This window comes from Chiloscyllium punctatum, chromosome 32 (genome assembly GCF_047496795.1).
Source record: "Chiloscyllium punctatum isolate Juve2018m chromosome 32, sChiPun1.3, whole genome shotgun sequence".
Classification (NCBI taxonomy): Eukaryota; Metazoa; Chordata; class Chondrichthyes; order Orectolobiformes; family Hemiscylliidae; genus Chiloscyllium; species Chiloscyllium punctatum.
The window spans coordinates 26,687,265-26,712,636 of NC_092770.1; positions in this window are offsets into that span (position 1 = coordinate 26,687,265).

The following is a 25,372-nucleotide window of genomic DNA, read 5'->3' on the forward strand; positions in this document are numbered from 1 at the left end:
GACCACTTCCTGATGGACTTGTGGTCAAAGGTGTTTTTCCTCATAAATTTCTCCACGAAGGACAGGTGATACAGAACGGTCCAACTACTCGGAGCGTTCCGCGGCAGCGAGGCCAGGCCCATCCTTCGCAACACCGGGGACAGGTAGAACCTCAGTACGCAGTGACACTTGGTGTTTGCGTACCGGGGATCCATGCACAGCTTGATGCAGCCACACACAAAGGTGGCCATCAGGGTGAGGGTGGCATTGGGCGTGTTTTTTCCCCCATTGCACCGGTCTTTGTACATAGAGTCTCTTCGGACCCGGTCCATCTTTGATCTCCAAATGAATTGGAAGATGGCCCGGGTGACTGCGGCGGCACAGGTCCTGGGGATAGGCCAGACCTGTGCCACATATAGCAATACTGAGAGTACCTCACACCTGATGACCAGGTATTTTCCCGCGATGGAGAGCGACCGTTGCCCCCATCTGCCTAGTTTCTGTCTCATCTTCCTGATCTGCTCCTCCCAGGTCTTGGCGCATGCCCCAGCCCCCCCGAACCAAATACCCAGCACCTTCAGGTGGTTAGTCCTGACGGTGAAGGGGATAGAGGATTGGTCGGCCCAGTTCCCGAAGAGCATGGCCTCGCTCTTGCCTCGGTTTACCTTGGCCCCCGAGGCCCGTTCGAACTGGTCACAGATGCACACGAGTCTGTGCACGGACAGCGGATCCGAGCAGAAAACAGCGACGTCATCCATGTACAGGGAGGCCTTAACCTGCAGGCCCCCGCTGCCAGGAATAGTCACCCCTCTCAGGCTCGCATCCTTCCTGATGGATTTGGCAAATGGCTCTATGCAACACACAAACAAGGCGGGTGAGAGGGGGCATCCCTGCCTGACTCCAGATCTTACAGGGAAGCTATCTGATTCCCACCCATTGATTGAGACTGCACTGACAATGTTGGTGTAGAGCAGTCTGATCCAATTTCCGATTCCCTCCCCAAAGCCCATTTTGGAGAGGACATCCCTCATATATGTATGTGATATCCTGTCAAAGGCTTTCTCCTGGTCCAGGCTGATGAGGCAGGTGTCCACCCCCCTGTCCTGCACGTAGGCGATCGTATCCCTGAGGAGTGCGAGACTCTCAGAGATCTTCCTGCCCGGTACAGCACAGGTTTGGTCCGGGTGGATCACCGATCCCAGAGCAGACCTGACCCGGTTGGCGATGACCTTTGACAAGATTTTGTAGTCTGCATTTAACAGTGAGATCGGTCTCCAATTTCTAATTTCCTCCCTCTCCCCCTTCCGCTTGTAGATGAGGGTGATGATGCCTTTCCTCATGGATTCACTCATGGTATCTGCCCGAAGCATACTGACATACACCTCCAGCAGGTCCTGGCCGATCAAGTCCCAAAGAGCGGAATAAACCTCGACCGGTAAGCCGTCGCTTCCGGGAGTTTTATTCTTTTCGAAGGACTCGAGGGCCTTGGTCAGTTCATCCAGAGATAGCGGCTGGTCCAGCCTCTCTCGTGTTCCGTCATCTAGGACCTCCGTGATAGAGGACAGGAACGACTGGGAAGCCGCGCTGTCGGTTGGCTTCGAGTCATACAGGCTGGCGTAGAAGGATTTGCTGATCCTCATGACGTCAGCCTGAGATGATGTTACCGAGCCATCTTCTTTCTTCAGGCTGCTGAGCACGGAGCTCTCTTTGTGCACCTTCTGGAAGATGAAACGTGAGCACGTCTCGTCCTGCTCCACCGAGCGGACCCTGGACCGGAAGATTATCCTGGAGGCCTCCGAGGCAAAGAGCGAGGCTTGCTGGCCCTTCACCTCCTTGAGGTCCTCCGTGACATCGACTCTGTGATGTTGCCTCCTGTGAGGGGGTCCTCACCTTTCCCTCTCCTTTTAGTGATGCTGACTGCCTGGCTTGATGTCCTCAACTCATCCACTCTTCTCAGTGATGCTGACTGCCAGCATTGGGATCCTCACCTCACCCATTCATTCCACTTGGTGATGCTGAGTGACTGTCTCAGGATCTTGATCTTATAGAGGCAGCACGGTGGCTCAGTGGTTAGCACTGCTGCCTCACAGCACCAGGGACCCAGGTTCAACTCCAGCCTCGGGTGACTGTCTGTGTGGAGTTTGTACATTCTCCACATGTCTGTGTGGGTTTCCTTTAGGTGCTCTGGTTTCCTCCTACAGTTCAAAGATGTGCAGGTTAGGTGAATTGAACATGCAAAATTACCCATAGTGTTCAGGGACCTGTAGGTTAGGTGCATTAGTCAGGGGAAATGTTGAGTAATAGGGTGGGGGAATAGGTCTGGGTGGGATACTGTTTGGAGGGTTGTTGTGGACTTGTTGAGCCAAATGGCTTGTTTCCACACTGTAGGAGTTCTATGAGCTCTCACCATCTAACATGATCTTGTTGAATAGTAAAACAGGCAAGAGGGGCTGAGTGGCCTACTTTTCCTCCTAATTCCCATGAACATACACAGTAAGAAGGAGGAGTTATGTCCAATCTAGTTTTGTAGTGCTGAGGGAATTTACAAGACATTGTTATGGTGGAACTGACTTGAATTGAATTGAATTGAGTTTATGACACGTGTACCGAGGCATGGTGAAAAGTTTTGTCTTGCGAGCAATACAGGCAGATCACATAGTTAAGTAGCATAGATAAGTAAATAATCGGCAAGCAGTGGCAAAAACAGAAACACAGGTAGAGGTGAATTCTATGAGTTTGAGAGTCTATTCAGTATTCTAACAATAGTAGGGTAGAAACTGTTTCAAAACCGACTGGTACGTGTGTTCAGGATTCTGTACCTTCTCCCCCGATCGCAGAGTTTGTAGAAAAATGTTACCAGGGAGGGATGGATCTCTAAGAATGTTAGCGGCCTTTCCTTGACGGTGGGCCTGGTAGATGGAGGTTGGCCTTTGTGATTGCCCAGGCCAAGTTCACCACTCTCTGTAGGTAAAAACCCTCTGTAACCATCTCCGATTTTAAATGATACAGTTGCCACACAGACAGTGATACATCCAGACAGAGTGCGCTTGATGGCACACCTATAAAAGTTGGCAAGGGTATTACATTAGTTTAAATTGGATTAGAGTAAGACCTCTGTGCTATTTGTGTTTGCAATTGTAAAACAGGTTCGTCCTTCAATCATTGAACTCATAATCAGTGAAATTGATCTCAGGCAGTAGCACAAAATGGATGGTAGAGAGTTGTTAGCCACTTTTAAATCCTTCCTAATGTTATTTTCTATTGAATTGTTTCTGGTGCAACAGACTTGGTTCTTGCGCTGTCTGGCAGTCACCCATTCCCTTTCTGCCCATGCACTCTATAGTCATTGCTTTGTCTGACATTAGTTGAATCAGTGGACATAAGATTGAAATAAAGTCAGAATGCGCCAAAGAAATTCAGCAGGTCTGGCAAAATCTGTGAAGAGAGAAACAGAATTAATATTTCAAGCTCAGTGATTCTTGTTTGGAACTCAGGAGCATCAGAACAGTTCTGAAAAAGAATCATGTGGAATTCAAAATACTAACTCTGTTTATAACTTGACAGATTCCTGCAGACCTGCTGATTTTCTCCAGCACTTTGTTTTTATTTCCAATCCCCAACATCCATGGCATTTTGCTTTTATTGGCTTGAAATATCTTTATGGTCTGTACAGCTTTGGGCCATATTATGTGGCACATTTATTCCATTGTGCCTTTGGAAATATTTGGAATATTTGTTAAAGTGCACTTGAGCATATAACTTTTTAAGTTTTGTAATTTACATATGAAAGAACTGATGCCAACATGGTCATTCGAGAAAATGAGAGACTTAACAAACAATCCAGGTCTTTTTCGATATATAATTTCAGTTACATCACACTGTAAACTTTTGCTATAAATTCGGTGTCTTACAATCTTATTCTCCACAATCACCTGATGAAGGAGCAGTGCTCTGAATGTTAGTGCTTCCAAATAAACCTGTTGGACTATAACCTGGTGTTGTGTGATTTTTAACTTTGTACATCCCAGTTCAACACCGGCGTCTCCAAATCTTGGAAATCCGTATCAGGGTTATATGCAATGACTATAAGACTTCGCCACACTAAGCTGTAGTTACAATTTACAAGTTAGTGCTCCCAGAACAAAAATTTACAGACTGCCTGCCCATTTGAGCCCGTATGATTTTCCATCCTATAAAGTAACGCAGTGAATGACTTTTTTTCACAATTGTTAATTTTGTGTGTTTGCTACATTCAAAACAAAGGCAAAAGAGCAGTAATTTATTTTGTTCCTGTAAGTTTTTGCTGAAGTTGTAGCTGAGGACTGAGGAAACCACCTCACCACAATGAAAATTCTCCCCATTAATTTTAGGATTATATGATGAAGTATGCGGGGAACCACATGACCACACAAAATCAGACGATATTCTTTTACAGTGATGCGATTATGATTATTTTTGAAAAATAATAAATTGCTTAATATTCATTTTTGCTTACTTGTTTTTTTAATGTGATTGCTTCATTGGCATTCAAGTGATTTGATGTTAAATCCATTTATTAAAATGCAAATAACCTTTCCTGCTCAATTAAATTTGGACTGATCACTATTTTGATGAAATGTTGAATTTTTTTCTACTCATCCCAATTAATATATCTTTAGCAATGAACCACAGGACTCACATTTTTCAAATTCTGGTCTTCCTATGATGCAAATTGGGCATTAGTTAACAAAAGGGCAATTTTGCAGGTCTTTAATGATAATTAAATGAATACGTGTCATTAGTGGAGGACTTATCAATATCAATGTGTAAAACAAATTCTAGAACATATACTTGCTATTCTGTTCATCATAAAATCATGTGTAATTTGTACCTCAAGTTCCAAAGTACATTGACAGTAGTTAAACTCACTGTCAGTATTACATGCATGTAAAATTAACCCTTGCACACACAAAATTAACCCCTGCAGTTAAACGATCACACATTGATTAGTGTTTGGAAAGCTGCAAAGTATAAATGGATAGACGCGTGTGATCCATTGCCTTTCATAACAGTCATAGCTTTAAGATAAAAGTTTAAAACAGAAATGAGGAGAAATTACTTCTCTCAAAGGATTGTGAATCTGTGGAATTTGCTATCCCCAGAGTGTGATGTCTGCTGGGACACTGTGTAAATTTATGGAGGATATAGACTGATTTTTAATTAGTAAGTATGTAATGGATTATGGAGTGTGGGCAGGAATGGGAGTTGAGGCTGAGATGAAATCTGTCATGTTTGTATTGAACGTTGGAGCAGGTTAAAAATAAGGGGTAGGCCATGTAGGACAGAGATGAGGAGAAACTTCTTCACCCAGAGAGTGGTGGATGTGTGTAATGCTCTGCCCCAGAAGGCAGTGGAGGCCCAGTCTCTGGATTTATTTAAGAAAGAGTTGGATAGATCACTCAAAGATAGTGGAATCAAGGGTTATGGAAATAAGGCAGGAACAGGATACTGATTGAGGATGATCAGCCATGATCATAATGAATGGTGGAGTAGACTCGAAGGGCAGAACGGCCTACTCCTGCACCTATCGTCTATTGTCTATTGTTCTAGAGGATCAACTGCCTACTCCTGATCCTAGTTCTTATTTTCTTATATTCTGATGAAAGGTGTGTGATTTACATGCATTCATATCATGTTTTAAAAATCTGGATTTTAAACAAGTGGCATAGGAGTGTTAGTCTATTTTAGTAAATGGGGAGAAAAGATTCACTGCACTCATCTTTCCAGAATCATGGTTTTAAACAAGTCTATGCCTCTAGGAGTGTTATTGGAAGTTCATACACGGGTTTATAACCAGAAACAGAAATCATCCAGCCATTAACTTAGCAGTGTCTAGAACGAGCAAATTTTAAAACAAATATAGTTTAAGAATGAACAAATATAGGTCAAAGGATACCTGTTTGGGGTAAGAATCAAGAATAATCTCTCCAAAAAAAAGATTTTTCAGAGCAGTTCAGGCAATAAGTTGCGATAAAATGTAACTTATGAAAATTCCAAATCACAAATTTTTGATCAGAACTCAGTTGAGTACTAAAAGGCTGAGAAAGTCTAAGTTCACATTTGTGTGAGTGGTAAAGGCAAAAGATTCACTGGACTGGAACTGAACAGAACTGGTTAAGTCAAGCCTATAATTTCAATAGGGTTAAAACATGATGTTGTTGCTACATTAATGCAATTTTGCTTTGCTATGTGTTTTTAAGTCTTTCAAATTGTGTTATATATTGATAGCTTAGTTTGTATTATTCTGTTTTCATTTCTTGTGTAATAGACTCCTGCTTTATTGTTAAAACCAAATCTGAAGCCTTGTGTACTTATGTTTCTGTGAAAGAAAACAATGTAAATTAAGGAAAAGATAAAATATGAAGTATAAGGTTAGATTTGATTTTGCAATCTGATCTGTCCCTTAGTAACATCAAGTGGGAACATAACACTTTACCAAAGAAGTGAAGTAGTGAATACCTGTCAGGATCATTGTCCCATGCCCTCGCAAAAACAGTGACATCATGAAAAAAAATGTGAAATAAGAAAAACTAGGGCTATCCGAAGGGAAAAGAAATATATTTTCCACAGCATCCTGTGCATTAACCCATATATGTCATATATTCTGCTCTTCAATCTTGGAAACACACAAAATTTCTCACACTGAACCTCAAAAGGTTAATTCTGATTTCTCTCCGCAGATGCTTCCAAAGCTGCTGAGTTTCTCCAGTAATTTACTTTTTTTGTTTGTTTAATATTTCTTATATACTTTTTCAATAGATTTATAATCCTAAAATAGGGATCAGTTAGCTCCGTTGGCTGGATGACCAGTCTGTAGTGCAACTGTACAGGTCCAATTATTGAATTTACTATGAAGGACTCTTCTTCTCAACCTCTCTCATCATCTGCGGTTTGGTAATCCTCAGGTTCAACTCACCATCAACACTTGTCGTTCTCTAATACGAGAGCAGTCTTATAGTCTGGTAAGACTATGGCTACTTTACCCTACAAAAAAAAGATGCAATAAGGTAGGATTTCTTATTGGGAAAATAAAATGTGCATGAATTATAAAGTCATACAGCACAGAAACAGACCTTTCAGTCCAACTCATCCGTACCGATCGGATACCTCAAACTGACTTAGTCACATTTGTCAGCATTTGGCCTAGAATTGTTATAATAATTGCATCACAAAAACACATTTACAGCCTGAAGGCTGAATAGTGACATGAATTGCCCCAAAATATTAATATTAAAAATAAGTAATCAAGTTTAAAAACATACAAATATGTAACATTAATGTAGTAACAAAGATAGATTAACTAATTCAACCGCTCCTATGGAGGTAGGTGAGAGAATATTAAAGTGAGGGGAATATAGAATTGAAGTTGTATCAAAATTTCAAACCAGTGGACTATTCCAACATTAAAAACACTAATAGGTCTTACCATTTAAATATTTCACTGAGGAACAAATTATGTGAGAAGGAGGAGGAGAAATACCACTCTATTATGCATCAGACAGGATTGAATTCAGTCAAACTTCTGAGTTGCCTTAATTTGTCTGGATGTAGTAGGGGTGACAAGTTATGAAACTGAGAAATGAAAAGAAAAGTTTTTTCATATTTAGTATAAATATGTGCTCATTTTATTTGTAGGATTTCAAGCTTTGTGATCTGGCCTGCATTCTTGTGTAGGTTTGTTGAGGATTGGTTAGCTAATGCGAGTATGCAGAGAAGAATAATGTTAATATATGATGCATTTTTACATTATTCTTTCTTAGTTAAATTTATACCCTCATACATGAGAAATTCAATTTGCAATACACACATGTGAGGAATGATATAGAACTTAGATCTGATGTTTCATAGAGTAGCAGATTGATGCTGGCTTGATGGACTGAATAGTCTATTCTATACTTGCCTGTCATGTTGTAAATTTTATTTTGATCAATCATAGAATGTGGATGTTGCTGGCTGGGCAGCATTTATTGCCCATCCCTATTTGCCCTTGAGAAGACGGTGGTGAGCTGCCTTCTTGAATCGCTGCACTCCATGTTCTGTAGGTAGGCTGTTAAGAAGGGAATTTCAGGACTTTTACCCAACAACATTGAAGGAACAGCCATACATTTCCAAATCGGGATGGTAAGTGGCATGGAAGGGAACATGCAGGTGATGTGTTCACATATATCTGCTGCCCTTTTCCTTCTAGATGGTCATGGTCATGGGTTGGGAAGGTGCTGTCTAAGAACTCATCTTGTAGATGGTACATACTGCTGCCACCGAGCATCGGTGGTGGAGGGAGTGAATGTTTCTGGATGTGGGGCCAGTCAAGGGAGCTGCTTTGTTCTGAATGATGTAAAGCCTCTTGAGCATTGTTTGAACGGCACTCATCAGGAAAAGAGGAGATTATTCCATCACACTCCTGACTTGAGTTTTGTAGATAGTGGACAGCTTTGGGAGTCAGGAGGTGAGTTACATGCTGCAGGATTTCTAGCATCTTGCTTTTGCCATCAACTTATTAATAATAACAAGCTGCTTTGTGTTTATATTGTTTTCCAGCTGCAGAACACAGCAGTGGACTCAGTTTGAATGGCGCTCCTTTGTTCTCCAATAATTATTATTTGTTGCAAAAGTACAGAAAGCAGTAACAGCCTATTAAGAACAGATGAAAGTAAACAAGCAATTTTACCATGATTCTTCATGTTTAAATCGGACTTTATTCTGCAGAATAAATTAAGCTATGCTTTCACAGAAAAGCAAAGCCATATTTGCAGCAGACAGAAGACATAAATTGATACACAATGTCACATGCTGGGTCTGAATTGAGCTGTGGTACTGATATTCCTGTGTCTCATCAATTTAGTACAACTGAGCGTCACACCAACTCATATGGTTCTGGAGAAGGAATTACCTACTGCATGTACATTGCCGATACAAAATGTGTGGATCTGGATTGTAGATCGAGGTCAGCCATAGTCTTTGGAAAGTCCCTCTTTGGCCCATGAATCCTCAACACATCACCACAGGGAGGCTGCCTAGCTGCAGGTAACAGACTCACCATGCACTGGTGGGGGTTTCTGTAGCTTGTAAATCCAGGTAGCAGTAGGCAGGAAGCCAAACTGTGTCCATTCCCATTTAATTTAGCTAAATGCGAGGTGTTGCATTTTTGTGAGGCAAACCAGGCAGGACTTATACACTTAATGGTAGGACACTGGAGAATGTTGCTGAACAAAGGGTTTTTGAGTACAGGTTCATAGCTTGTTGAAGGTGAAATCACATGTAGACAGGGTAATGAAGAAAGCATTTGGTATACTGGCCTTTATTGGTCAGTGCATTTGGTATAAGAATTGAGATGCATGTAGGACATCGGTTAGGACATTTTTGGAATATTGCATTCAGTTCTGGTCTCCCTGCTATAGGAAAGATGTTGTTAAACTTGAAAAGGTGCAAAAAAGATTTACAAGAATGCTGCTAGGATTGGAGGGTTTGAACTATAGGGAGAGGCTGTATAGGCAAGGGTTATTTTCCCTGGGGTGTTGGGTGCTGAGGGATGACATTATAGACGTTTGTCAAATTAGGAGGGGCGTGGGTATGGTGAATAGCCAAGGTCTTTCTCCTAGGGTAGGAGAGTCTAAAACTAGAGGGCACAGGTTTAAGGTGAGAGGAGAAAGATTTAAAAGGGACCTAAGGGGCAAAGTTTTCATGCAGAGAGTGGTGCGTGCATGGAATGAGCTGCCAGAGGATGTGGTGAAAGCTGGTACAATTACACTTAAAGGCATGGAGGGTACATGAACAGCAAGGGTTTAGAGAGGTATGGGCCAAATGCTGGCAAATAGGACTAGATTAATGTAAGATATCTGGTCAACATGGATGAGTTAGTCAGAGTCTGTTTTCATGCTGCACAACTCTATGACTCTGAAGAGGCAGTACTAAAGTCAAGGACTGTTCATGTGTAAATACAGGGTAACTTGGTGACGGGAGACCGGCCTCTATGGTATTAATTTAGTCATGACAAGCGTAAAGCACGTGCCAGAAGAAACTTACTCTCAACCGTTGTCTTTGAGTTGGGGTAAGCATTTCTTAGATCATGCCTTTGTTTGGGAAACTTGACTCATTTAACCAAGTGCCAAGAACTGGGCCCAGTATGTCGAAACAAAGCGCTAATTTTTCCAGGCAAACAAAATTATTGCAGATGGAAAGCAATGAGTAATTCTCCTGACAGCATGTGTAACCTTAGCTTTTTGTGTTATTAGGAGCCTAACTTTCCCTGAGGTACTAGATACTGAAACCTTTCAAGAGTTGACAGATTTAGTTAAGGAATATGAAGACCCCAAACCTCCTCTAATTCTGAGATGCTATCACTTTTACTCAGCTATTCAAGAGCCAGGGAAATCTGTATCAGGATTTTTGGCTCGGTTAAGGTGACTGGCAGAAGCTTGTGACTTTGGTTTAACCCTTAATGAGATGCTGAGAGACCATTTAGTATATCAGATTAATGATGTAACCATGCAATTTCACCTACTAGCTGAAGCCCAAATAGACTTCAAATAGGGTCTACAACTGACTTTAGCATTGGAAAACGCAGCAAGTGGAGCTTATGAGTTGCAGGGTATTCCAGTGAACACCTTGCTAGTGCCAGGTGGGGAACACCATTTGTATGAAGGCAATTATATATCCTGAATAGAGAGACTCGAGGTCAGCCTACTGCAAAAGTCTAAAACAAAGCCATTATAGTTGCTGCTGGTATGCGGACTTGTGACAACTAAGGAACCCTACTAGACCTAAATTGAGTGAGATAACTTGAAGGCCAATATCCAGGAGAGTATTCAGTAGAGTTCATACCCTGGAATGTCCACCTACATTTGGTTTGAAACTGTTAAATTGCTTAGCAACTTCCAAATCAGAACCAACCAAAATAAATGTTTGAATAAATAGTTATCCTGTTCTAATGGAGGATGATACCAGGGTGGTCATATCGGTGATTACAGAACTCGTTTTCAACAAAACTTGGTCTGGACTCCAGCCCTTAACTTTGCACAACACCTTGACTAGGCTGAGAACCTATTCTGGGAATCTTTGCAGATTGAGGGTACAACTTCTGTTCCAGTTTCTTATGAGAAGCAGCTGGTTGCGTTACCAGTGATGGTAGTAAAAGGCTTGGGGCCAATGGGGCAAAGATTCACCCAGAAAGGTCTGGGGTCTATCAAAGGAGCCAAGGCCACCTTGCATGTTGATAAGGAAGTGATTCCATGATTCTGCCAGCCCCACCCAGTGCCGTTTACGGGTAAAGGTAGAGACAGCAATCAGGAGGCTAGAAAGTAAAGGAATCATCAAACCAGTCCAGTTTGCGGAATGGGCAGCATAAGTCATTCATTTGGGAAGCCCAATGGATTGGTTTGCCTTTAGAATTTTAAATAAACTGCTTTCATTTAAGGATTTATACACAAAGCTGGCAGGGGGACTGTCCTTCACAAAGCTGGTTATGAGTCACTCTTACTTGCAATTGCTTTTAGTCAAGGATTCCAGAAATATGCTACCCTTAATACGCATAAGGGTTCGTATCCATAAACAAGACTGCCGCTTGGGATATTATCAGCCTGTCAATTTTTCAGTGGATGATGGAGAACACTTTGCAAGGTCCATTTCAGCTGCTAGATGCATCACATTTGTGTAGATTGGTGGTATAATGGACAGTGAAGAAGTTTTTCAAAGATTACATGGGGGACCTTGATCAAATGGGGCAATGAGCTTGAAAAGTGTCAGATGGAGTTCAATCTGGATAAATGCGAGGTATGGCATTTTGGTTTAACAAACAAGGGTAGGGCTTATACAATTAATGGTAGGGCTTTGGATATTGTTGTAGAAAAGAGGGACCTAGGGCTGCACATACATAATTCTTAGAAGTTTGTGTCACATATGAATAGGGTGGTTAAAAGGGCATTTGGCATGCATGCCTTCGTTGCTCAGTCCTTTGAATATAGGAGTTGGAAAGTCATTTTGAGGTTGTACAGGACATTGGTGAGGCCTGCTCTGGAATACTGTATCTTGTCCTGGTCACCCAGTTAGAGAAGGGTTATTATCAAGCTGGAGAGGGTTCAGGAGAGATTTACCAGGATGTTGCTGCATGTGGAAGATTTGAGTTACAAAGAAAGGCTGGATAGGCTGGGATTTTTTTTCACTGTGGTGTAGGAGGTTGAAACAAAACCTGATATAATTTTATAAAATAATGAGAGGTGTAAATGGTGTTATGGTAGTTGTCTTTTCCCTAGAATGGGGGTTATCAAGACAAGAGGGGAACATTTTTAAAGTGAGAGGAGAAAGCCTTTAAAAAGACATGAGGGACAAATTTCTTTACATAGAGAGTAGTTCATGTTTGGAATGAACTTCCTGAGGAAGTGATGGGTGTGAGTACAATTACAGTAATTAAAAGGTATTTGGATAGATACATGAATAGGAAAGGTTTGGAGAGATAGGCCAAGAATGGGTAGGTGGGGCTATTTTAGCTTGATTTTATGTTCTGCATGCTCTGATTGGACTGAAGTGTCATACTGCACAGAAATAGACCCTGTAACTTTTAAATAACAAAAAAAAACAATAAGGAATGCTTTGAGAACTTGGAAATAGCTCTGTGACATTTCTCCAAGGTGGGTATACGTCTTAGGAGGGAAACATGTATTCCAGTACACCTAAGTGACCCACTTGGGCTAAAGACTTTGCAAGATCGGATTATACCTGTTACAAGATTATGTGAGGGTGATAAAAGGTGCCTGGCTCCCTGAACATCCAAAAGTCATTTCTTGGGCTGGTAAGTTTTTAAAGAAAGTTCATACACATGTTGGCCTCCATTTTGGCACCTGTACGTTAACTCCTAAAAAAAGGGTCAGCCTTGGAAATGGTCACATAGAAAAGCCATAGATTTCAATGAAAGAAACAGCTCTCATACTTTAAGGTGTTGGCATACCGGAGTGCAGTATTGGAGTGCATTAAAATTGCATTGTCCTCATTTCAACGGGATTCGACATATAAGGACAGCTCCAGATATCCACCATCCAGTGGCCTGGCAGAAAAGGCAGTCCAAACTTTGATGCGTGGCTTGAAGAAACAGCTGATAGCCTCACCAGATTGCAAGCTGTCATGGTTCTTATTTGATTATAGGGTCACCCCTGACATGCAACTACAGAGATAGCAACTGCAGAGTTGCTGATAGGTAGAAGAAACCATACCAGATTAAATCTGGTTAAGACTAGGTGTTGGAGGAGAGAGGTTGAAACAGCATCAGGAACACCAATGCAAGAGACACAGGATTCTGCCAAGTGAGCGAGACGGTTGATACAGAGGACAAAGGTTGGTATATGAGTCACGGGACTGGCCCTGAATGGGTAAGAAACACAGTCAGTGCAAGGTCAGGACTAGTGACATAAAGTTTGGATAGGTGTGACAGTCCTGAAGAAACACCTGGACCATATGAAAGCTGCAAATTTGCAAACGGTATGGGAGCAAAATGTGCCCTGCCCCTCAGAGCATAGAAAGACTGAAGGAACCTGTGGCTCCATCCTATCCATCCAGTATTGATGAGTCCTCACATGGACATGATGAATAGAGCTGCCTTGACACCTTTGCTGCCAAAAGAAGAAGGTGCAGTTTTACCAAGGCACACCCCGCTCAAGAGGCAATTTCCCTTGAGTTACACACCACCTGTATCAGATGCCAAATTAGTAGAACCTGACCCAGTGCTAAAACACTCCAGGATGCTCTCCAAGAAAAAGACTAGCTTTTGTCCTTGGAGGGGGAGGGATGTAGTGACTGTAACGAGGTCAGTCAGCTGGACCTCATAGAATATGAGTTCCCTGATTGGAGTTTTTAATCTGGCCCAATTAGGGAGCCCTGGCTGACAGATAAAAAGAGGAGTGCCAGAGACAGTGCCACTCTGACAGCTGACTCTGAAGAGGCAGTACTAAGGTCAAGGACTGTTCATGTGTCAATAAGGCACGGTTGCACAGTGGTTAGCTCGGCTGCCTCACAGCATCAGGGACCCAGGTTGATTGCAGCCTTGGGCGACTGCCTGTATGGAGTTTGCGCATTCTCCCCGTGTCTGCATGGGTTTCCTTCGGGTGCTCCAGTCTCCTCCCACAATCCCAAGATGCGTAGGTTAGGTGGAATGGCAGTGCTAAATTGCCCATAGTGTGCAAGGATATGTAAGAAAGATGCATCAGTTAGGTGTAAATGTAGAGTAATAGGTTAGGGTAATTGGTCTGGGTGGGTTACTCTTCAGAGGGTTGATGTGGACTTGTTGGGTCAAATGGCTTGTTTCCACATTGTAAGGATTGTATATTATGTATCGGTGAGTTGATGATGGGGTACTAACCTTTGTGGAATTATTTCAGTGTGGAAATTTGTGCTTCTCATGCTGTTGAAGTGGTCCAAAATGGTTAATATTTGATTAGCCACTGTAATAAGGTCATGGGGACTTGGTCAGCATAAAGAAGGATCCTGAGGCGAGTGCACTCCAAACAATGCCTGTAGTAACAAACATCATGTTCCTGTAACCAGTGATGCAATAAACATCACCTTGTTTACTGAATACGATTCTTCTAGTTAGATCAGAAAGTGGCTACACTAATGCACACTGACCCATCTCAGACTTGAAGGAACCCACACACAACAATATCAACCTAATGAACAGAAAGAGGTTACATTAGACTGATATTCAGAATCATCATTACTATGCCCATCAATAGTTGTTAACCAATAGCCGAGAAGCAGACATGATACTTTTGTTAGGTAGCAATCCACATTGTTCATGTTATCAGCAGACCAAGATTATGCTAATTTATCATGACTTTTGAGTATAGTGAGAAATAGCCTGACAACAGAGATGTACATTTGGACATTTTATTACATTCAACAAACTATGTAAATGCAAATTATTGTTACTTGTATCATGTACTGTCTTAGAGTGAAGCCAAGATAGGTATGGTCATAGAATTATAGAATGATAAGCGCAGAGTTATATGTGCAGTTTATTAGGGCTAAGTCCTGTTTTCTCTCCACATAGAACTGTGAATATTTCATGATTATTTGCTCTATCCATCTGCATGAAGAAACGACGGCAACAATTATAGCAGGTAACAATATAAGAAGATGGCTCATCACTGGCTCAAGAACCAATAAAAATGTGATTTAAATTCTAGCTTTAGAAAAACACTTAAATCATAGAATTATAACACATTATTAAATATGGTAGAATCTGGGGCACACAGCTCAATTCAATTTGAGCATCCAATTTGAGTGAAAGAGAGAGAGTGAAATATAGCAGGCAAGAGTCTGACTCTCCAGCATCTGCAGTCCTCATTTTCCTCTACAACATTGTGTGGAGGCAGTTACTTTGAGATATCTGTATGAAATGACCACTGACTTCCTGGGAAAATCCAGTGTTTTCTTTGTTGAATTATTTTAAGCTTTATTTATTTGTTGTGTTATGTTATAAATATTATTTATACAACTAGATCTTTATATTTATCTGGGCCAGAAATCAAACCTTCCCTGATCAGGGAAGATGATGAGGAGTTAAATTGGTGCAGAACTATTCCCAGCTCTGTTCCCAGTAGAATGTCTCACTATTAAATACTAGTCAGAATTCCTGCAGCATTCCTGGGAGCCCAATACAACTTGAGCCAGTTTCCGAAGCTGCTACAAATTTCTATCAGGTAAACTGTCGGGGGAAGACCATGAAACAGCCATCTCCAACAGAAAAGAATCTAACCATCACTCCATGACATTTAATAGATTTGATGTTATTGAATCCTTCACTATCAGCATCCTGGGGGTTACCATTGACTGAAACCTGAACTGAAGTCATTGTATAATACTGTGGCTGCAAAAAACACGTCAGAGACTAGGATTACTAGGGAGAGTAACTCGCGGCACAGTGGCTCAGTGGTTAGCACTGCTGCCTCATAGCCACAAGGTCCCAGGTTTGATCCCAGCCTCGGGTGACTGTGCAACCTCCATGCAGACATTTTCCACGTGTCTGCGTGGGTTTCCTCCGGGTGCTCCGGTTTCCTCCCACAGTCCAAAGATGTGCAGGCCAGGTGAATTGGCCCATGCTAAATTGCTCATAGTGTTAGGTGCATTAGTCAGAGGGAAATGGGACTGGATGGGCTCCTCTTCAGAGGGTCAGTGTGGACTTGGCCTGAAGGGCCTGTTTCCAAACTGTAGGCAATCTAATCTAATCAAACTCCTGACTCCCCAAATCTGTCCATCAACCAAAAGGCACAAATCAACAGTGGGATGGAATACCCCTCACTTGCCTGGATGAGTGCAGCTCCAACTCAAGAAGCTTGACACCATTCACGACAAAGCAGCTCGCTTGATTGGCTCCACATCCACGGACATCTACACTTACCACCACAGATGCTCAAGAATAGCTGTGTGTGTAATCTACAAGATACACTACAAACACTCACTCATATTCCTTCAGCACCTCTTCCAAACTCTCAACCTCTACCATCGAGAAGAATAAGGGCAACAGATATGTGGGAACACCAACACCTGCACATTCCCCTGCAGGTCATTCAGCATCCTGACTTGGAAACATCCCTTCAGGGTTAATGAATCAAAATCCTGGAACTCTTTCCTAATTTGTTTTTGCAGCTGCAGTGGGAGAAGCAACAGCGAGGACCAGAGGCCCAACAGAGGTAAGAGGAAAGTTTAAAAACTTACCTCTTGTATATGCAGAGCGCACGCTGAGCAGAAGTGGACACGGTACTGTCCCGTAAGTCAGGCTTCATATTTGGGCTGTTGCTTTAACCGAAACACAACTCGGGTAGGGTCTCCCACCCATCCTCCTCCTCTAACCAAAAAAAAAGGTTCTGTGTGCTGGATTGATAAGGTGACTAGTCTTTTGTTCCCTCCCTTTTAGTTTTCAGTAGGCTCTTTGGGAGTTTAGAATAGTGGAAATGCAGGTTAGGGCAGTTGAATCCTCCTGCAGAGTGTGGGAGGTAAGAGTCACCACCAGTGTCCCTGCTGACTGCATCTGCAGGAAGTGCACCTAACTTCAGCTCCTCAAACTACGTTAGGGAACTGGACCTGGAGTTGGAGCTGGATAAACTTTGGATCATTGGGGAGGCAGAGGGGGTTATTGAGAGGAGTTACTGGGAGGTAGTCACACCTCAGATACAAGAAGGTAGATGGGTTGCTGTCAGGGGATGGAAAGGGAGCTGGCAGGCAGTGCAGGGATCCCGTGTGGCTATTCCCCTCCACAACAAGTATACTATTTTGGATACTGTCGGGGGAGATGACTTACCAGGGATTAGCAATGGGGTACAGGTCTCTGACCAGGTGTCTGTGTCTGTTGCTCAGAAGGGAAGGGGAAGAGGAGCAGAGCATTGGTCAATGGGGACTCCATAGTTAAGGGGATGGATAGGAGGTTCTGTGGGAACGAGAGACACTCATGGTTGGTGTGTTGACTCCCAGGTGCCAGGGTTCATGATGTCTCTGATGGTGTTTTCAGGACCCTTGCGCAGGAGGGGGAGCAGCCCTAAGTCGTGGTCCACATGAGCACCAACAACATGGGTAGGAAGAGAGATGGGGATTTAAGGCAGAAATTCAGGGAGCTAGGGTGGAAGCTTAGAGCTACAACAAGCAGAGTTGTTATCTCTGGTTTTTTACCTGTGCCATGTGTTAGCAAGGCGACGATTAGAGCAAGAGGAGTTGAACACGTGGCCACAGGGATGGTGCAAGAGGGAGGGTTTTGGATTCCTGGATAATTGGGGCTCTTTCTGGGGTAGGTAGGACCTCTACAAACAGGATGGTCTTCACCTGAACCAGAGGGGTACCAATATCCTGGGGGGACATTTGCTAATGATGTTCGGGTGGGTTTAAACTAATTCAGCAGGGGGATAGGAACCGAAACTGTAGTTCAAGTATAGAGGAGGTTGAGAGTAAGGACTTTGGAAATAAGGTTTCAGGGTCTCAGGGGAGCACTGGTAAGCAAAACGTTGGTTTGAAGTGCATGTATCAGGAGCACCAGGAGCATCCGGAATAAGGTGGATGAACTTGCAGCATGGATTAGTACCTGGGATTTTGATGTTGCGGTCATTTCAGAGAAAAGGGTAGAGCAGGGACAGGAATGGTTATTGCTGGTTCTGGGATTTAGATGTTTCAATAAGAACAGAGAAGCTAGTAAAAGAGGCGGGTGTGTGGCATTATTAGTCAAGGACAATATTATGGTTGCAGAAAAACCATTTGAGGTAGTATAGGCTGAGGTCAGAAACAGGAAAGGAGAGGTCACCCTGTTCTGAGTTTTCTACAGGTCTCTGAATAGTTCCAGAGATTTAGAGGATAGGATAACAAAAATGATTCTTGATAGGAGCGAGAGCAACAGGATAGTTGTTATGGGGCATTTTAGCTTCCCAAATATTGACTGGGAGTACTATACTATATCAAATACTTTGGATGGGTCAGTTTTTGTCCATTATGTGCAGGAGGGTTTTCTGACACAGTATGTAGACAGGCCAACAAGGGGCGAGGCCACATTAGATTTGGTACTGGTAATGCACCTGGCCAGCTGTTAGGTTTGGAAGTAGATGAGCATTTTGGTGATAGTGACTAAAATTCAATTGTATTTACTTTAATGATGGAAAGGTATACACAAAGGGCAAGAGCTACAGCTGGGGGAAAGGCAATTACGATGCGATTAGACAAGATTTAGGATAGGGAAGGAAACTGCAGAGGATGGGCATAATAGAAATGTGAAGCTTATTCAAGGAATAGCTACTGTGTGTCCTTGGTAAACATGTACCTGTCAGACAGGGAGGAAGTTGTCGAGCGATGGAGCCGGGGTTTAGTAAGGAAGTTGAATCTCTTGTCAAGAGGAAGAAGAAGGCTTATGTTAGGATGAGATGTAAAAGCTTAGTTAGGGTGATTGAGAGTTACAAGTTTGCCAGGAAAGACCTAAAGAGGGAGCTAAGACATGTGAGGAGGGGACATGAGAAGTTGTTGATGGATAGGATCAGGGAAAACCCTAAAGCTTTCTAAAGGTATATAAAGGATAAAAGAATGACTAGAGTAAGATTAGGGTCAATCAAGAATAGCAGTGGGAAGTTGTGCATGGAGTCAGAGGAGATAGGGAAAGCACTAAATGAATATGTTTTGTCAGTATTCACACTGGAAAAAGACGATGTTGTCGAAGGCCATACTGAGAAACAGGCTACGAGACTAGATGGGATTGAGGTTCACAAGGAGGATGTACTTGAAATTCTGGAAAGTGTAAAATAGACAAACCCCCTGGGCCAGATGGGATTTATCCTAGGATTGTCTGGAGAGCCAGGGAGGAGATTGCAGAACCTTTGGCTTGGATCTTTATGTCGTCTTTGTCTCCAGGAATAGTACAGAAAACTGGAGGATAGCAAATGTTGTCTCTTTGTTTAAGAAGGGGAGTAGGGACAACCCTGGGAATTATAGACCTGTGAGCCCTACTTTGGCTGTGGGTAAAATGTTGGTAAAGGTCATAAGCGATAGGATTTATAATAATTTCGATAAGAATAAGTTGATTAGGGATAGTCAACATGGTTTTGAGATGGGTAGGCCATGCCTCACAAAACTTATTGAGTTCTTTGAGAAGGTGACCAAACAGGTGGATGAGGGTAAAGCTGTTGATGTGGTGTATATGGATTTTGGTAAGGTGTGAGATAAGGTTCCCCATGGTAGGCTACTGCACAAAATACGGAGGCATGAGATTGAGGGCGATTTAGCGGTTTGGATCAGAAATTGGTGAGCTGAAAGAAGACAGAGGGTGGCGGTTGATGGGAAATGTTCATCCTGGAGTTCAGTTACTAGTGTTGTGCCGCAGGAATCTGTTTTGGGTCCACTGTTGTTTGTCATTTTTATAAAAGGCCTTGGTGAGGGCGTAGAAGGATGGGTTAGTAAATTTGCGGATGACACTAAGGTCGGTGGAGTTGTGAATAGTGACGAAGGATGTTGTAGGTTACAGAGTGACATAGATAAGCTGCAGAGCTGGGCTGAGAGATGGCAAATGGAGTTTAATGTGGAAAAGTGTGAGGTGATTCATTTTGGAAGGAGCAACAGGAGTGCAGCGTACTGGGCAAATGGTAAGATTCTTGGTAGTGTAGATGAGCAGAGAGATCTCGGTGTCCATGTACATAGATCCCTCAAAGTTGCAACCCAGGTTGATAGAGCTGTCAAGAAGGCATATGGTGTGTTCACATTTATCAGTGGAGAGATTGAGTTTTGGAACCATGAGGTCATGCTGTAGCTGTACAAAACTCTGGTGCACTCGCACTTGGAGTATTGCATGCAGTTCTGGTCACCACATTATATGAAGGATATGGAAGCTTTGGAAAGGGTTCAGAGGAGATTTACTAGGATGTTGGGTAGTATGGAGGGAAAGTCCAATGAGGAAAAGTTGAGGGACTTGAGGCTGTTTTCTTAAGAATCCCAATATGTGGAACAACACCCATCAACATTTAGCATAGGAACAGTAATAGGCCATTTGGCTACTCATTACATTAAATTCTCCGTTCTTTATGAATTGAAAAGAATATTGTGCCCCAAATAAGTTTTGAAAGTTCAAAAGGAAGTTAAGAGTGGGGTCAGTCTTATGAGATTTTGAAATTAACCTTGTTTCAAAGGAGCGATTAGCAAACAAATTTTTACTGTGAACCAAATAAAGTCGTTTTAGGACAAGTGACTACAAGCTTAGTTAAAAATTATACATAAGGTTATTATGTATGTAAGCTGTTATAACATTAAATTGATCAACATTAAGTTGATGAAATAAATTTTCAAATGCACATGTACTTGTAAAAAAAATGGTCCTGCAGTCCCAAAGAGCTGCTCTCTCATTAGAAAGAGAGATGACTGGTGGTCATTTCACTTGAGGATCACAATACCTTGGGAGATTGAGAAAACAACACCTTCATGGTAACCTCAGCTCATCCAGGAATTGAACCCATGCGGTTGGTGCCACTTGATAATACAAACTGGTTATCCAGCCATCTCTTCTTGTACTGTTTATTTAACACCTGAAATTCAAGCATCTACTTTGGGTCAGTTTTGAGTATACGGTGACACTGGAATACTTTGAGATGTGCAATTGAAACATAAGACAATGTACTGTGCTTACATTAACCACTGAGGAGAAGAAGAACTGGAGACAAGAAATAAAACCAAATAAGGTGAATGTCATTTGGAATGAGTGAGGCTTGGCAAGTTTATGATTGGTGGTTGTAAGAGTTTTTTTAATGAGTTATGTAACACTCGTTATCTGTTGTTTACAACTGCAATGCAGTTCTAACACTGTTTCAGAATTAAGAACAAATAAACCAGAAACATCCAGAACTGGCAGAATGGAGGCTAAATGATAGTTTGTGACAGAAATTGCTTTGTAACTAAACAGAAGATATTATATTCCCTCAACTCATTGCTCGCCCCCCCCCCCCCTTATGTCAAGTCAAATTACATAAGACACCACTGGTGTAACAAAAGCTTCCAGATAGACATGATCAAAAAATAAGCAAGATGTGCAAAAGGTGCCTCATGAAAAATGTGCTAATTGAATAGTTGAATCCTACAGTTGTTATAGCTAAATCTCTATTTGCTTCTCCAGCCCAAGATGAAGAACATGGTCTATGTTAAAATATCAGTCCTGTGAAAGAATCAATGCTTTCAGTTAACGCTGATCTTTCTTGCAACCCCTTAGCCAGTCAATTGAAGGAGGCTACGTTGCACAATAATCCTTCTCAAACAAGAGATCAAAGTTTAACTTGCCCGCTGTTTGAGGAAAGATCACGGCTCAGGTTAGCATTTCTCACATTTGATTCCACTTCCTTTCTGCTTGATGAACTGTGTAATGGCAAGCAGTGTGGGGTCAGGTCAATCAACACAATTAATTAGGTATTGTTTTCTCTGTATCTACTCCGTGGACCAATGAAAAATTATTGCAGTTTAATTACCAACATTTACTGTTGTATAATTTAACTGTCTCAGTCATTGATTTTCCCGAATAGTTCTGTTTACCTGAATAAATATTAGCTTAGATTTTGCTGATGCAGAATATTGTCTAATTTGCCACATTAATTGGACTTCTTCCTTCACGCTTCAGCCTGTACTTGGCGAGAAGCGTATCTGGAATCTTGTTGAATGATGGGATCAACAGGCTCCCTAATTAACTCAGGATGTAGGGATGAATGAATAAATAAGGAAATGGCAGAGTAGAAGGGTGAATTTTCATGAGTTTTCATGTTTCAGAACAAGATCAGGTACAGGAATAGAAATAAAGAAAATTGGATTAAGCGACAAAATGTCAGAGAAAAAAGGTAAGAAAATAAATACTTAATTTTAATTTGTTTAGAAGTTTATACCAATAATTTACCACCTTTAGGAATGAAAGTTCACTTTCAATTGCTCCCTTGCAGGCCTGGAGAACTTAGAACATAGAACAGCACAGCACAGTACAGGCCCTTCAGCCCTTGATGTTGTGCCAATCTTTTATCCTACTCTAAGATCAGACTAACATACAAACCCTTCATTGTACTATCATCATGTGCCTATCCAAGCGTCGCTTAAATGTCCCTAACGTATCTGACTCTACGACCACTGCTGGCAGTGCACTCCACGCATCAAGCACTCTCTATGTAAAGAACCTACCTCTGATATCTCCCCTAAACCTTCCTCCAATTACCTAAAAATATGCCCCCTCATGATAGACATTTCTGCCTTTGGAAAAAGTCTCTGGCTATCCACTCTATCTATGCCTCTCATCATCTTGTACACCTCTATCAAGTTACCTCTCATCCTTCTTCGTTCCAATGAGAAAAGCCCTAGCTCCCTCAACCCTTCTTCATAAGACATGTCCTCCAGTCCAGGCAGCATCCTGGTAAATTTCCTTGCACCCTCTCTAAAGTTTCGATATCTTTCCATAACGAGGCAACCAGAACTGAACACAATATTCCAAGTGTGGCTTAACCAGGGCTCTATAGATCTGCAGCATTACCTTGTGACTCTAAAACTGAATCCCCCTGCTAATGAAAAACAACACACCATATGCCTTCTTAACAACCCTATCAACCTGGGTGGCAACTTTGAGGGATCTATGGACATGGACCCCCAAGATCCCTCTGTTCCTCCATGCTGTCAAGAATCCTGCCTTTAACCCTGTATTCTGCACTCAAATTTGACCTTCCAAAGTGAAGGACATCACAATAATAATAATAAAAGCAAATTACTATGGATGCTGGAATCTGAAACCAAAAGAGAAAATGCTGGAAAATCTCAGTAGGTCTGGCAGCATCTGTAAGGAGAGAAAAGAGCTGACGTTTCGAGTCTAACTGACCCGTTGTCAAAGCTGAGCAGAGGAGAAGGAGCTGAGAGAAAGGGATAGAGTCCTTAGAGGACATAGGGTGAGAAGAGCTGTAGTCCAGATAGCTGTGGGAGTCAGTGGGCTTGTAATGGATATTAGTGGATAGACTATTGCCAGAAATGGAGACAGAAAGGTCAAGGAAAGGAAGGCAAGTGTCGGAGATGGACCAGGTGAAGGTGATGGAGGGATGGAAACTGGAAGCGATGTTTATGAATTTTTCCAGGTCAGGACGAGAGCACGAAGCCGCACCAAAATAGTCATCGAATTAGAAAAATGCAAGTACCTGTAATCCTGGAGTCTGCATGCGGGATGGAATTTAAGTGAAATCCACATGGAGTAAATTGGAGGCGAAGACAGTCACTGAGGAAGGAAATATGGCTGTGGAAGCGAGTCTTAGTAAATACCTTGTCTAACACTGAGAGAGAAAAGGAAAGCAGTGAAGGTGGACAGAGGGAGAGAGACAAATGAAAATCCTGTCGGAGAGAAGAGCAGTACTTCTTCAGGATAGGCATTCCTGGGAGAGAGGTGGCAGTGGGTTAAACATTGGATAAAAGCAAATTACTGCAGATGCTGGAATCTGAAACCAAAAGAGAAAATGCTGGAAAATCTCAGTAGGTCTGGCAGCATCTGTAAGGAGAGAAAAGAGCTGATGTTTCGAGTCTAACTGACCCTTTGTCAAAGCTTTGACTCGAAACGTCAGCTCTTTTCTCTCCTTACAGATGCTGCCAGACCTGCTGAGAATTTCCAGCATTTTCTCTTTTGGTGAATGACTTCACACTCTTCCAGGTTGAATTCTATCTGTCACTTCTCAGCCCAGTTCCACATCCTGCCAATGTCCCGTTGCAACCTACAACAGCCCTCCACACTATCCACAACTCCACCAAGCTTCATGTCATCAGCAAACTTATGAACTCACCCTTCCATTTCCTCATCCAAGTCATTTATAAAAATCACAAAGAGGAGCGGTCTCAGGACCGATCTCTGCAGAACATCACTGGTCACCGAACTCCAGGCTGAATGCTTTCTATCTACTACCACCCTCTGTCTACTATGAGCCAGCTAATTCTGTATCCAGACAGCCAGATTTCCCTGTATTCCATGCCTCCTTACTTTCTGAATGAGCTACTATGGGGAACCTTATTAAACACCTTGCTAAAATCCAAGTACGCAACATCCACTGCTCTACCTTGATCAACGTGTTTTGTCCCATCCTCAAAGAATTCAATAAGGTTTGTGAGGCATGACCTGCCCCTCACAAAGCTATGCTGACCATCTCTAATCAAACTATGGTTTTCCAAGTATTCATAAATCCTGTCTCTCACAACTCTCTCCAGTACTTTACTCACCACAGACGTAAGACAGACTGGTCGGTTATTTCCAGGATTATTTCTATTCCCTTTCTTGAACAAGGAAATAACATTTGCCTCCCTCCAATCATCTGGCACTACTCCAGTGGACAGTGTGGAGGCAAAGATCATCGCCAAAGATGCAACAATCTCTTCCCTCACTTCCTGTAGTAACCTTGGGTATATCCCATCCGGCCCAGGGAATTTAGCTATCCTTATGTCTTTCAAAATTTTCAGCATATCCCCCTTCTTAACATCAACCTGTTCGAGCAGATCAGTCTGTTTCACGCTATCCTCTGAATGTCAAGTACTGAATACTGAAGCAAAGTATTCATTAAGGGCATTCCCTACCTCCTCCAACTCCAGGCGCAAATTCCCTCCACTATCCCTGATCAGCCTTAGCCTCACTCTGGCCATCTTTATGTTCCTCACGTAAGTGTAGAATGCTTAGGCTTTTCCTTAATCCTACCTGCTAAAGCTTTTTCATGCCCCCTTCTAGCTCTCATAAGTCCATTCTTCAGTTCCTTCCTGACTACCTTGTATCCCTCTAAAGCCTCAACCTTGAGTAAGCTTCCTTCTTCCTCTTAGCTAGATGTTCCACATCCCTTGTCAGGGAGAAAGTGACAACTGCAGATGCTGGAGATCAGAG